Source organism: Heterocephalus glaber, unplaced genomic scaffold (genome assembly GCF_053883595.1).
Source record: "Heterocephalus glaber isolate CG9 unplaced genomic scaffold, H.glaber_assembly_v1.0 deba00001504, whole genome shotgun sequence".
Classification (NCBI taxonomy): domain Eukaryota; kingdom Metazoa; phylum Chordata; class Mammalia; order Rodentia; family Bathyergidae; genus Heterocephalus; species Heterocephalus glaber.
Window position 1 is genome coordinate 71591460 of NW_028258324.1, and position 11494 is coordinate 71602953.

An 11494-nucleotide genomic window follows, 5' to 3' on the forward strand; every position below is an offset into this window, starting at 1 on the left:
TCTGGAGTTCCTTACCAATATCATGCTACATTCAAAGATCCTCTGCATTAATGTATTTGAAAAAGGGAGAAGACAATAATGGCCATAGGTCCGAAAAATCAGCAGGAAAGAAAAGCTAAACCTTAGGTGAAGTGAAAAACTCCAGGAGCCATCCATAAGGGACTGTGAGGAGTATCACAGCAGGACCACATCCATTTTCTCCCTCCCCGCTAAGTATGGAGATTTACCTGTACATTTGGGACAGAGAGGCGGCCACATTAACCCTAGAACTATGGCTCCTGAGGACTGTCATGCCTGTTGGAGAACGGGCTAATGCCTATGGATATCTTTTTTTACCTATTTTTATTTTTATTTTATTTATTTATTTATGTATTTTTTTGGTACCAGGGATTGAACTTGGGACCTTACACTTGCGAGGCAGGCAGTGGAACCACTGAGCTAAATCCCCAGCCCTCTATTTTTAAATTATTTTTTTTAATGAAGAATTTTCTCTGCAGTCTATATGAACGTTTTGGTGTGTTGTAGTAATGAAGGAATTTTTTAAATAAAGGTTTGAAATTCTTTAAAAAATAAAAAAAATAAAGTTTTCATTCTGAGACGATCTTGCTAAGCTATGGTAGCTGGACTTGAACTTGTGACCCTCCTGCCTCAGCCTCCTGAGAGGTGGGATTCCAGGCCGGTGAGGCTGCCGCCAACACCCCCACCCCCCCAAGACACAGTTTATTAACGCCTCTGAGGACTGCTGCAGAAAAGCAGCCCCTCACTCACTCGGCCGAGTCCTCTATCTGCCCCTCCACGAAGGCTGGATCCCCTGGAGTGTAGACCTCAGGCTCCAAGCCTGGACCCAGCCCAGCATCCTTGGGCAGGCTTTACCCAGCGCCACAAGGCCAAGGATCCTGGAAACAGAGACCCAGCCCCACCCTCAGCCTCTTACAGCCTCCCGAGCCACACCTTGCCTAATGTGGCCCTTTGTCAACAGTTCTGGGATGGCACAAGAGGCTTTGCCTCACCAGGGCAGAAGGGAGCCCCAGGAGCAAGAGTTGAGAAAGCCAGAGCCAGCAATGCCACCCCAGACCCAGCCTGCCCATCTCCAGCTGTTCTCTGCTCTGCAGTTTCTGCTCCCCAGTACATGGGGTGGGGGGAATTGTAGCACCAAGTATCAGCTGTGAGGAGGGCTCAGCTGCCTCCCAGAATCCCCAGCTTCCAGGGGAGACCCCAGAAACTCACAAGAAAACTCAGCCCTTTGTGAGGAAGTGCCATCCCTAGTCCAGAACCTGGTGTGGCTCCCCACTGCCCACCATCAGACCACATCACCTCTACCTACCAGGAGCCCGCTTTCCCAGGAGGCCCTCACTGGACAGCCACTTGCAGCAGGGCACACAGTGCCTGTCACACCTCCCAGAGTGCTACATTAGTATGGGGTGGGACGAGAACACATTCCCCAAATCATGCCATTTCAGCTTCTGAAAAGTGCCGCTTTGTTCTCTTTCTAAAGTGGCCTGGGGCAAACTGACCAGAAGCCATTCCTCCCACCTCCTGGTGGGGAAAAACAGACCAAGAGCCAAGGTGCATGTCTGTAATCCAGCACTTTGGGAAGCTGAAGCAGGAAGGTTGCCAAGTTTGAGCCCAGCCTGGGCAACATAGCGAGACCCTGTCTCAAAAGAAAAAGTATCCACGGTACTACCAAAAAAAAAAAAGAAAGAAAAAGTAAAAAGGGCCAGGGTGTAGCTCAGAACTAAGGCCCTGAGTTCTGAGAGAGACAGAGAGAGAGAGAGAGCCAGAACAATAGCTAGCAGACACACCACAGGCGTGGGGCTCCTGATCAGGTCCCACTCTGCCAAAGGCTCTGGACAAGGTCCCCAGAAACTGGGGCGCATTTTTAGCTTTCAACCCCAATTCCCCAGTCCCAGCTCTTTCAGCTCTTTCCCAGCGCGTGTTCCTCCGGGAGAAGCGCGCCTCCTGGTGGCCAGCTGGGTCCTCCCAGGCAGCGTCCCCAACCCCGGGCGAGCAGGAGGTGAGCTGCTAGCGAGCCGACGTTCCGGTTTCCAGCTCCCCCCTCGCCCCGAGCTCCTCCTGGGGTCAGCGCAGCGGCCAGGGATCCCAGAGCGGCGCGGACCCCACTGTGGACTACACATGCCAGGGACCTAGGGTGCCCGCCTTTGAATCATCCCCCAAGCATCCTTCACCCTACATTCCGTGGAGAAACTGTCTCAAAAAGATCAGATCGGGGCCCCGGGCGTGGCGGCGCGCGCCTGCAGGAGGATCACGGCGAGTTTAAAGCCAGCAGCCTGGGCTACACAGTGAGTTCAAGGTCAGTCTGAACTGTGTAGCCAGACCCTGGCTCAAAAACAAAACAATGAAACCGGGGCGGGGGGCGGGGGTTTCTGCTGAGCTACACCCCCAGCCCTTGTTATTTTCTCTTTTAAAACATTTAAAAAAAAATTTAAAAAACCCATGATCTCTCTATATGCGCACCCATGTTTATAGCGGCTCAGTGTGTAATAGCTAAGGCTTGGAAACAGCCCAAGTGCGCATCGACTGGAGAATGGATAAAGAAGATGTGGGTTTTTTATAAAATAGAGTGCTACTCAGCCATAAAGAACGATAAACTAGGGCCGGGGATTTACCTCAGTGGTTTCGCCGCCTACTGCGCAACCGCAAGGACCAGAGTTCGATCCCCGGTACCAAAAAAAAAGAATGAGAAACTAGAGACATTTATAGCTAAATGGATACACATTGAGGCCATACTCTTAAGTGAAATAAATAGGACACATATGTGTAAATACCGAATAGTTTCTCTAGTGTGAGAAACTGAGAGTGTAAATAAGGACTAAAAGGATTAATAACTAATAATTGATACTTTGAAACAGGAAAAGGTCCAAAGGGGTAGAGGAAGTGGGAGGAGATGGGGAAAGGAAAGAATGGAAAGGAAAAATTATGAGAAAAGAAAAAATGGAAACGAAGTATGTAAATAGGGAAAGGTGGAGGAGTGAAGGGAGCACAGGGAATGGGGAAACAATAAGAAGCAAGATCCATCATGTACAGGTACAAGCACCCAATGATAAATGTAAACGTATTGTATACCTAAAATGTACCAATAAAAGTATTTAAGCAAAAAAAATAAAAAATATATAAAATAAAACATGATCTCTCTAAATTGCCCAAATTAGCCTGCAATGGCCCGGCCTCAGCCTCTGGCTGGAGCGGGTGGGGTAACAGACGGGCGCCACTGCACCCAGCTCAAAGAGGCCTTTTCTAAGTCCACCACCTCGGTGATAACATTCAAATGCTTGGATCTCATTCACTCCACAAACGTTGGTCCAGGTCGCTGGGAGTCCTGCTGGCCTCTGCCAGGCAGGGACTCTACGCCCCGCCCACCCCAGCCGGAACCCCCGCCCGCCCCAGCCGGAAGCCGCGGCCGCTGCCCGAGCGGGCTCTCTCCGGGTGGAGGGTCGCAGAGAGTGTCCTGAAAGCCAAGATAAGCAAATCTTTCCCTCTCCTGTACTGGGGATGGAACCCAGGGCCTATGCGCTGATTTACACTCCCAGGCCTTTTGTTGTTTTGGTTTGGTTTGGTTTTTTGAGACAGGGTGCCCCTCCCTATGTAGCACCAGCTGGCCTCGAACTCACCCGCAGCGATCTCCCTGCCTCAGCCTCCTGAGTGCTGGGACCACAGGTGGGGCTCTGTGGTGCATCTGAGCCTGCTCCTCCCATCCCGCACCACCAGGATTTCCCTGGAGCCCCGCGCCCTCCCGCCACTGCCCCTCTGCTTTCTTCCCCAGCCCCAGCTTTTGGGGGGCCGCAGTGCTCAGCGCTGGTGCCCCCCCAGGTCCTCTCTGCCAGCCTTGGTCTCCCCTCATTCGCTCGTCCACCCAGACAGAGCTGGCGACAGACCCAGCCCGGCAGGTCCCCCCAGAGCCGAGCCACGGTGGTCCAGTCGCCTTCCCGGAGTCACTCCACACCCCTCCCTCCCCCTCTGCTGTGAGGAGGTCACCCTGCTCACCCCACCCCTGTTGTCCCCTCCTCACCCTCCCGGTCCACCCTGCCGCTATCTGATGGGCTCTCACCGGGCTCCGTGCCCTGGGTTCACAAGAGGAGGCCAAACCCTGCAGCTCCAACCCGGCAGGATGTGTGACAATTCAGGAACGCCCAGCCAGGCGTGGCGGCGTGTGCATGGAATTCCAGCTCCTGGGACGATGAGGCAGGAGGATTTCTGGGAGTCTGAGGCCAGCCTGGACTCCACAGAAAGGTCTTGTCTCAAGAAAAACTAGACAAGGACAGATGATTTAGCTCAGTGGTCCTGACGCCTGCCTCGCAAGTGCAAGGTCCTGAGTTTGATCCCTGGTACCGCAAAAAACAAAACAAAAAAATAGCAAATCCCTCAAAGAAAAGATAGAGCAAAATAAAATTTATTCTAAAAAAAACTAGATAAATAAAAATAATGGGGTATTGAACCAACTATTAAACCACACCAACCAGGAGGAGTTTCCAGATATGCCTCAGTGGAGTCTTTCAAACAGTGGGGGAAGCTGCAGGTCAGGGGGACTCAGAAAGTGGAGGGCTGCTGCGGTGAGGGGCTTTAAGGTCAGGGGCTCACGGCTGTGGTTGGGGCCCAGCTGGAAATGAGGCAAGGCCCGGAAGAAGAGGCCTCACTAGGCAGGACCCGGTGTTGGGGTCCGTTCTGTGCGTCCTTGCTTTTCAAACTAGGGCAGCACTGAGCCAGTGGGGAGTTTTTTTTTTTTCCTAGTGACATTTAAAAAAAAACACAAAAAAATAAACCAGGTGAGGTGGTACATGCCTATAGTCCCAGCACGTGGAGAAGCTGAGACTGGAAGGCTGCAAATTCAAGCCCAGCCTGGGCAATTTAGCAATTTAGAAAGACCCTGTCTCAAAATATAAAATGTTTTTAAAAGGCTGAGCATACAGAAAAAATAAATAGTATCATAGGTCAGATGAGTAAACAATACATTGAAAATGTTTTAATATGTATGATTTCTTGCATCCGGGTCATTCCAAAATTGCTTTTCCAAGCATCAGGGAACTTAGGCTTTTGGCAAAGGGAGGCAGGAGGTCAGCTTTAAATTGAGAGAGATCCCTGGGGAGCAGGGCTTGCAGTCCAACTGAGCCTCTCAGCTGACAGAAGGAGGAGCAGAGGAGGGGCAGCTTCCTGCCAAGGACCCTGGGGCACAGGACATTTGAAAGAGAGGATTTCGGTGTGCAGTGGAGAGTTTAGGCTCCTGGAGGATTCAGATACGAGGCTGCTTTGGAGCCAGATTCCGTGGGAGACAGGTACGTCAGGGCCCTGTGAGATAAAGGAGGAGGCTGCAGAAGTCCTGGGACCCGGGAGGTGGTTCAGGAGGCTGGACTTTCTGCTAGAAACGCTCCTCTCCCAGAGCAGCCCTTCAGTCAGCAGGCAGGACCGAGTCCGATTACAAAGCCACCTATGGCCCAACCCAGAGTGCTTCTCACAAGCCTCTCTTTGCTGGGCTTCGAAGGCCTTGAATGCCAGGTAGCTCAGTGGTTCCCAAACCTGACTGTTTACAATAATCTAGAGAGCTTTCTGATTATACGTATTCCTAGCAAGATCCCACACCGGGTCTCTGGAATCAAAGTGTCCATAGCTGGACACATGCAATCCCAGCACTCTGGGAGGCTGAGGCAGGACGGCTGCAAGTTCTAGCCTGGACTGGACAACTTAGTGAGAGCCTGTCTCAAAATTTTAAAAAGTTTTAAAGAGTTGAGGATGCAGCACTGTGAAGACCCTGGGCTCACTTCCTGGTACAGGGGGGAAAAGTGTCCATGGGAAATTGGGCCTAGTCATGCCTGCAATCCCAGCACTCTGGAGCTGAGGCAGGAGGATTGCAAGTTCAAGGCCAACCTGGGATACATAGTGAGTTTGAGGCCACCCTGATTTAGACCCTGTTTCAAAAAAAAAAAAAAATTGTCCAAGGAAGAGACTAGGGGATCTATATTTTTCAAAAGAGATCCCCTGAGGCCCGGGGATTTAGCTCAGTGGTTCCAACACCTGCCTCGAAAGTGCAAGGTCCCGAGTTTGATCCTGGTACCAAAAAAAAAAAGATCCCCTGAGCCAGAGGTATGGATCAGTGGCAGAACATGTGCACAGCATGCATAAAGCCCTGAGTTCAGTCCCTAGTAAACATGCATGCATGTGTGTACACACACACACACAGAGTCTCCAAACTACCTGCAAGAGAGAAGAGAAAGACAGACTGAGACAGATTTATCTGCTGATACTGAACCATTACGAAATATATGGTGTAAAAACAATCAAGATTTAAAGCAGGGCATGGTACCACATATCTGTAATCCCAGCCAGCACTGGGAGGCTGAGGCAGGAGGATCACTGGGAGTTTGAGGCCAGCCTGGGTTACACAATGAGTTCAAGGCCAGCCTGAACAACATAGCAAGACCCTGTCTCAAAAATAAATAAGTGAAGCAAGTTAATTAGGCTCAGGACCATGTCTGAAAAAATAAAAAGTGTACATGGAAGAATGTATACATGTATTTCCTAGCATCACACAGAACCTGCAGGAGATACCAAAAGACCAGCCATAGTGCCAATTCTGGGGAGGAAAACAAGGGAGCTGGACATGGGGGGGAAAGGGAGAGTTGTGTTTTTTTTCCTAACACAGAACAAGCCTTTCCATCTTTATTACCCAAAAGAGGTTTGTTTTTTATTTACCTTTTCAATTTTATTTTATTTTTGAGACAGGTTCTCCTTAGGTAATTCATGCTAGTTTTGAGGTCAGGGGATCCTCCTGCCTCAGCCTCCTGAGTGCTGAGATTACAGCAGGCACTACTCCAGGATTTTTAGCTTTCTGACTCTGTGCTTGTGCCTTCAACACTTTCACAATGATTTTTTGGTGCTTTCCCAATCTTCTTGGTGTAATGGTGAACAGTTCCGTTTCCTGGGGTTCAGGCATCCTGGCTTGGTTAGAGGCTGTGAGGGCTTGGAACTGCATCCTGGAAGAGCAAAAGGGGATTTTTTAAACCTTAGGCCATTTTAGTTTCACTTGAATTTGTACCACATAGACAGACCACCTGATCCATAAAGAAGCAACCTAAAAGTCCAGGCTCCCAGACAATCCTGGGGGGCGCAGAACCAGTCTGTGGCCCCTTCTCGTCTAGAACCAGGACAGTTCCTGTGGTCTGGAAATCTCTGTTCTTCTGGCTTCCTTCGTGTCACACTGAGTCCCTGCAGCTGCCTCCCTAACCACCCAGAATAAACCCAACTTGCTCCCCACAGTCAAACGAGAGGAGAAGCACAACCCTTTTTTTTTTTCCAGTACTGGGGATCGAACTCAGGACCTTGCACTTGTGAGGCAGTCGCAGTGCCACTAAGCTAAATTCCCAGCCCTAGAAGCACAATCTTTTTTTTTTTTTTTTTTTGGGTGCTGGGGATCGAACTCGGGTCTGTGCGCTTGCACAGCAGGCGGTGAAACCACTGAGCTAAATCCCCGGCCCTTACCAATTTAGTGAGACACCAGTTTCAAAATAAAACAGGGCTGGGGATGTAGCTCAGTGCAAAGGCCCTGGTTTCAATCCCCAGTACAGAGAGAGAGCGAGAGCGAGAGAGCAAGAGAGAGAGAGAGAGAGAGAGAGAGAGAATATGAATGAATCTGATCTGGTCTGGTGGGTTAGGAAACCTCCCAGGAAGTGGCCAGGAGAATGAGGAGGGACAGGCCCAAGCCAAGGCCCTGAGAATGGCAGGAGTCAGCTGTGTATGCCAGCCAGCAGATCAGAGAGGAGGAGGCAGGGGAGACAGACAGGGCCTGGAAGTGGGGGGCTGTTTCTCCAGGCGGGTGAGAACAGGAAGGTGCCTGGCCGGACTCCACTTCTCCCTGCCCTCCATGCCAGCCCGGGTTTCCAGCCTGAAGTCTGCACTGCAGTACTAGACACCATCTGTTTGCAGAAAGGATTCCTGGTTGGATGTAGCTCAGTGGTAGAGCAGGGTGGAGTGTGGGCTTAGCAGAGATGCCTTCTTCCTTTTGCCTTACTGGGGACTAAACCGAGGGTCATGGCACTGAGTTACATCCCCAGTTCTTTGTTTTATTTTGGAGACAGGGTCTTGCTAAGTTGCCCAGGTGGGATTCGAACTTGTGATGGGAAGATAAAAAGGCAAGATCTCTACCCTTCTGAGGTGTGTGGTCATCTGAGGTCTTGCCCTGATTTGTCCATCGATTCAGAAGTCACAGAGACAGCTGTAAATGTGTGGCACCCGGAGAGTGAATGACAACAGGGATTCCCCTATCAGCCAGTGTGACCGCAAAGCTTTCCTGGGAAGGGGAAGATGCCGCAGGGTTGAGGATGAGGGTGAGCCATGCATTCTCAACAAACCTTCCGGATTCAGGTTTAGGTTCAGGGAGTTGTTAGGCTTCACAGACAGAATGAACCTGTCCCTAAGCAAAGCTGGGCCACAAAGCACAGCCCTCAGCACTTCCCCTCCCCTGAGCTGCTGCAGGGCTCTGGAGAAGACATCTAATTACCAGGGATAGCATTCGGTTAAAGTATTATATTCCTTTTACTTCCACTTGGCAGCAAAAGACAGTCCTGGGGCATGACCACAGTCGCCACCCTCAACCCTTCTGTAGGGATGCACCTCAGGGGTAGAGCTCACCCCACAGTCCGGTTCTATCTGGCCCCAGCACCAAAACAAAAACAAAGTAAAACCCATTTTGCAGCTCAGGGGATCAAACCTGGGGTGTCCTACATGCTGAGCTACACTCTACCACTGAGCTGGACTCCCGGCCTCAGTCCAGCCTTACAGAAAACAAAACAAAACAAAACAAAAATGATTGTCTGACCCTAAAATTTAATTCCAATCCTTGGATATTGAATGTTAATCCGTGTGGGTGAATTTGGGCCTTCGGGCTAGGATTGATTGGGTTTCTGGATTGGGTTTCATCATGGCTGCTTTGGTTTTTCCCCTGCCCTGGGGATTGAAACCAGCTTCCTCACTGAACCTCGATCCCACCCCACCCCCTTTCACCCTCTCTGGTCTAGAACATTCCATGCCTAAACTTCTCCTGCCTAAATTTCCCAGGGTGTTGGGATTACAAGTGAGCACCACACCCAGCTTTTTTGGTGTTTTTTGTTTTTGCTCTAGAAAAAGAAAACAAAAAAAAAACAAAACAGGATCTTGTTGTATAGTCCAAGCTGGCCTTGAATTGGAGATATTCAGCCTCCTGAGTACTGAGATTAAAGAAATACACCACCACACCTAGCATCAATGTGGTATTTTCACACATGCATGACATATTTTGGGTTTTTTTCATATGACATGTATATATATATATATATACATATATATATATATATATATATATACATATATATTTTTTTTGGTACCGGGGATCAAACTCAGGACCTTGCGTTTTCGAGGCAGGCACCAGAACCACTGAGCTAAATCCCCAGCCTCTCATATGACATATTTTGATCATATCCATTCCCCCATTACCCTCCCTCACACCATACCCCCTCCTTATTTCCTTCCTCTTTTATTTCTTTCTGAGACAGGGTCTTGATACATAGTCCACACTGGCCTCAAACTCACTATGTAGTCCAGACTGGCCTGAAATTCTGGATCCTCCTGCTTCAGCCTCCTGAGTGCTGGGATTACAGGTATGTGCCACCATGCCCAGACTGATTATCTGTATTTTCTAAAGCTGTATTTATTTTACATTACTCCTATAATAAAACTTCTGAAAATAAAGTTCTTGAAAGAAACATTTTATGGTAACCCTAAGGATAGGTAGTGACCATAACCTCTACAGGTACTTGAAACTTCCTAAAATAAATGTACACTCTTCTAGCACCCTGCGAGGCTGAGGCAGGAGGACTGAAAGTTCCAGCTCTTGGCTCAGGATCATCCAGGTCCCTTGATCCCCATCTTCTGCTCCCTGGCTTGTGTTTACCCATCCCGTTCACCCTCATTTCACCCTCATCACTCAGGGTTGACCCCATCCACTTGAGAAGGAAATTGGTCAATAAAGTCATTTACAGTGAGATGTTTAAAAAAAAAAAAAAAGTCCCAGCTCACTCTAGGCAATTTAGGGACTTAGTGAGACTCTGTTTTAAATAAAAAATAAATAGGTGAAGATGTAGCTCAGTGCAAAGGCCCTGGTTTCAACCCACAGTACTAGGGGGGGAAGCACACTCTTGAGGACATGTTTGCTCTAAAAATGCTGCCTGGACACAATTTTTTTTGGTACCAGGGATCGAACTCAGGACCTTGTGCTTGCAAGGCAGGTGCGGTGTCACTGAGCTAAATCCCTGGCCCCAAACACAATTCTTTACACAGGCTGGTCGCTGAACCCAAGCCTCTCTTACAAAATAATTCTAAGAGACACCACTAGTATGCTAGCGCAGGGGCTATAAAAATAACCTCTAAAACAGCAATGATGCCTTTCTTTGGATTGTGAGGATGAAATGAATCAATACAGATAACTCACTTGGAACAGCATCTGGTGCACAAACACAATCTAAGTGCTCTAGGGGCACCCAGGGGGTGAGAAAGGGTAGAAAAAAGGGAAAAGAAGGAATAGTTCTGAATTTTCTTTTCTTTTTTTTTTTTTTTTTTGAGACAGGGTCGCACTAAGCAGTTCAGGCTAGCCTTGAACTCACTACGTAATGAACTTGTGAAGATTCTCCTGCCTCAGCCTCCCGAGTGTTGGGATTTCAGAGATGTACCACCCCGCGTGGCTTCTGGGAGCATACAGAAAAGAGCAAAGAATTCTGAGGGCCACCGCATAGACCATGTTGTAGGGCTCACGACCCTGGCAGACAACAGAGCCTACAGTGTAGGGTCTATTAAAAGCTCCAGAATTAGCTGGGTGCGGTGGTGCATGGCTGAAGTCCCAGCATTTTGGGAGGCTGAAGTAGGAGAACTGCTAAATTCAAGTCCTGCTTGGGCAATTTCGTAAGACCCTGTCTCAGAAAAAAAAGCCTGGGAATGTAGCTCAGTGGTGGGCGCGCGCCCATGGGTTTGATCCCCAGTACTATCAAAAACCTAAAAAACTCCAAAATGGGTCCTAGGGGTCATGATCCATAGTAATGCATGGCTAACGTCAGAACCAAGGGTATGTCTCATGACCTCCCCTAGGGTCCACGTTCCCACTCGGCTCGAGGGAAGTGCAGCCGTCTAACGGGGTGGCTGAGACTCCACGAGCGCGCGCAGTAGGAACTACACTTCCCAGCATGCAACGGGGCAGCAAGGCCCTTCCGCCGAGCCTTGCGCCTCGCAAATTCGTCTGGGAGTGTTATTGACGTCTGGGCCCTGCTCAGGTCCACTCTCCCTCCCTTCTTCTCTAGGCCCCGCCCCCTCCGGAGAGCAGTGACCACGCCGAGGCCCGGGAGCTGCTTCCTTCTTCTCTCTCATTGGTCTAGTCTGGCTGCCATTCGAGAGAGAGGCGGAGAAGTTGCTTCCTGATTGGTGAATTGCGTTTGGCGCCAACTGGGATGGGGGGCGGGGCAGC